The 3,595-nt window shown below is 56.9% G+C and overlaps 1 long non-coding RNA gene across 1 annotated transcript; it reads left to right on the top strand.

Annotated features, from left to right (window-relative positions):
• The first annotated feature begins 498 nt into the window (after positions 1-498).
• LOC105513835 lies at positions 499-3,005 on the top strand. The gene is made up of 2 exons (XR_001002088.1): positions 499-618; positions 1,512-3,005. It is a non-coding gene; the product is annotated as an uncharacterized LOC105513835 (long non-coding RNA).
• The last annotated feature ends 590 nt before the right edge of the window (positions 3,006-3,595 follow it).

Below are 3,595 nucleotides of genomic sequence, written 5' to 3'. Positions count from 1 at the left end.
TGGCCTTCACAGCATACAGAATTAAGTTCCTGGGTGGCCAATGGTGCCCAGAAGGAGCATGCAGGACAGACCTTGGATCCTATCCACCAATGGTGCCCAGAAGGAGTATGCAGGACAGATCCCTGGCTTCTGGTGTGTGATGACCTAAGACCAGCATCCACACTGTCCTCATGGCTCTCTGCTCCAGCCCGGAGGTAGGGCTAGACCAGGCCTGGTTGACTGGGCAGGGAGTGGACTCAGGTACCAAACCCACTCCTGACACAACCTAGATGAAAGTCAGGAGAGTGGTGAGCACCTCCCTGCCCAGGCCTTCCTCCAGCTGTGGTTTTCTGTGAACATCTGGACCCCTGGGGCAGCCACAGTAGGATCCAGCACCGCCCAGTGGAAGGTGCCTGGAGCGGGAACAAGGTGCAGAAACTGACTCTCCCACAGACCCTTCCCAGCCTGATAGTCACCCTGTTCCTGGAACACCCCCTGAAGCTGTTCCTGTTTGGCCTGCAGGAGTTCCTTCAGGACATGCTGTCCTAGGCCTGGGCCCTGGAGGAGGACATGGTGATGAGGCGCCCTGAGGCCTCCATGGGGAAACTGAGAAGCATGCACTGTGACCTGCACACCCAGGCGGGCTTCAGAACCAAGTTTCCTCCTGCATCACCCTGTGGGGCAGTAAATAGTGGGAAGTGCCTAGACCTCACCAGCCCTGTTCCCTGGGCCTTCCTCCAGCCCTTCCTCTCCTTCCTCCTCTAAGAAGTTTCTGAAAACAGGCTGACTGAGCCTAGGGCAAAAGCTGACCTTGAGTTTACTGGACATGCCTCAGAGACAATGAGATGTGAGCAAGACTCTTCCAAGCCCCTCCCCTGCAGCCTCCTGCTCTCACTCCTGAAAGCCCCAGAAGGACACTGGAGGGGTCAGATCCTTCTGTGCAAGCCCACAACCACACCTGTGAGTACCAGCAGCCCTGGAGAGGAGCAGGGCCTTCACTCCTGAGCACCCTCCAAGGCCTAAAATCAGTGTCAGAGACCCGAAGAGGATTTAGGGAGAGGGCATATGTGAAACTCTGGCCCAGAGCCAGAATTGAGAGCTCAGCTGAGTGTGGGAACAGTCCAGCCCTGGCATGGAGATCCCCTGGAGGAGTGGAGGGTGTCTCACCCACTGTGGAGATAAGCCCCCATACTGGGTGGCAAACGGGCCCCATCCATCTGAGCTCTGAATCAAGGCTAAAGCCCAGGCTAAGCAGCCCTGGGGCAAGGCTGTGAGGCAGGAAGCCTGAGTCAGCCGGAACCCTGGGGGCTGTCCCTGGAGTGACTTGAGGTTCCCTAACAGCTTCTCCACTCTAGGCTACACACACATCTCACTCTGGGAGCAGCAGCCTGCAGAAGTGTCCTCAGCATTAGACCAGGGGGAGGACCACACAGGTACCCTGAGGACTGCAGGGACCCAAGTCTGTGGGGTCCAGCCTGGCAAAAGCAAGATGTTCTCAATGGAGAAGCTGACCAAATCTGCTTTCCTTTCAGCCAAACCTGAGCAAGTACCCCCAGCACCCAGGTCTCTGCAGATATCCCCCAGCATTGAAACCCTCCCCAAGGGGACTGGCTGGTTCTCCCTGGCCCACAGCCCAGCTCCAGCAGCCCATGGGTGTAACCCTCCTGAAATGGGAGTCTCATCCTCCCTCGCCCTCACCTAGTTAGGCTATATGCAAGGCCAAAGCCCAGAGGCATGACGGAGCTTCTGCAGAGTCCAGCACAGCAGGCTTCTCTCTGGGGCCCTGGGGACTCAAGAGTGTGGCCAGCCCATCCCCAGCTCAGGATAGACCACAGGATGCTTGGTGATTCCTACACTGGAACTCCCTCTCTAAGCTCCCCATGGACCTGGACCTCAGAGGCCTGTGGTTTTCACAGTACAGCTTGGAGCAGAAATGCTAGGCCCCTGTCACTTCCATATCTGCCCTGGACACCTCTAAGACCACAGGACTGGCCCAGCCCCCAATACAGGACCCTGCCCAGACCCCTGATAGCCCAGAGGTAGGGCCAGGGACAACTTTCCTGCATGTGGTACCTACATCTGATCGATCACCCTTGGCAGACAGTGACCAGCATGGCCCACAAGGAGCCAGGGCAGCACCTGGCAAGCTGCCCCCAAAGCCCCAGATAGCTCCTTAGACATGGAAAGTCAATTCTGAAGGGGAAGCTGGACCCTTGGAGGCCACTGGAGGGAAGGGTTAGCATGGCATTCCCACTGCTCAGGCCAGGCAGCAGCATGCCCTGTATCCACGGTCCCAACCTGCACGGCAGAATCCCCCTCTCAATGCACAATTCCCAGACCCAGAGGGCCCTAGCCCAGACTCAATCTGAGCCCTGAAAGGGAAGGGGCACCAGGGGTGCCTTGGGGCCCCCAGCAGCAGCCAAGATACACAGGAGACAGAGTCCCCTGTGGCCCTGGCCAGAACTAGTATTTGGCTTAAGGCAGAGCAAGCCCCCTTGGAGCACTGCGTACATACCGGGGTCTTATGTGTGCCTGGCAAGGCCAAGCTGATGATGTTGCCAAGCTCAAACTACCACTGGCCACCTTGGTGAGGGTAGGGCAGAAACAGGCGGACCAGCCACCAACCTCATCTATTCAAGGAAGCAGAAATGGCCAGGCTCCTGCAGGATAGGTGGCCACCACCAGACCAGCAATGGGGTGGAGTCCTGAGGCCCAAGCAGATGGCATTGGGGCCCTGCTTCCAGGGTCCACAATCTGCTCCAGGACACAGGACTGAAGAAAACTAAGAAAATGAGAGTCCAGGAGGCTGAATCCCTCATCTGCCATTCTTGGCAGTTGCATTTTGTGGTCAGAAAAAGTCAGGAAACTTGGCACTACTCACTGCAGGAGGCTCCAAGGTGGGACCAGAGCTTCCAGCATGGATTCAGCAATGCCTAAGAAAGCCTCTTCTTGGGGAAAAGGACCCCTTCCTTGGCCTCAAAGCCCCCACTTATTTTGATTAAAGCACAATAAAGTCTTCGTTGTTATGACCTGCCTGTTTTTGAGTTGCCCAGAGCTCTCTGCAGGAAACCCTGGGCACATTGGGGTGGATGGGAAATGAGGGTGACACAGCCCAGACCCCTGACCAGCCTCTCACAGCCTCCCCATCCCAAAGGCCGCAGCAGGGCCAAGGACCAGAAAGGTCAAGGTTCCCACACAACTGTGAGGCCACACTGCACTGCAGCTTCCCACTCTCAGGCAGAGGCCGGGGTTAAGACCACCCAATAATTTACTGTAATTCAAACTGCGCCTGACAGGGAACCCCAAAGGCCTGGGAAGGGAGGAAAAGTTGGAGTTCCAGTGACATTGCTCATTCACAACAGTCTGTACAAAGCATCCCTGAGAGGGTCTGCTGTCACCTGTGCCTACTGTCCCTTGGTAGCTGGTCTCCGGCAGCCCTCCCTTCCTTTCTTCCCTCCCTCTTTCCCCACATCCCTCCCTCCCTCTCTCCCTTCTTCCTTTGTCCCTCATCCTTCTTTCCATCTCATCTTCTCTCAGTGTCTGGCAATCCCAGGTCCTGAGCCTGTGCCAAGGTGGGACACAAAGGACACCACTGACAACAGGCCAGGTGACTAGC

Source organism: Colobus angolensis, unplaced genomic scaffold, assembly GCF_000951035.1.
Source record: "Colobus angolensis palliatus isolate OR3802 unplaced genomic scaffold, Cang.pa_1.0 Scaffold237, whole genome shotgun sequence".
In the NCBI taxonomy this organism is placed as follows: Eukaryota; Metazoa; Chordata; class Mammalia; order Primates; family Cercopithecidae; genus Colobus; species Colobus angolensis.
This window is presented reverse-complemented; position numbering and strand designations above follow the sequence as displayed.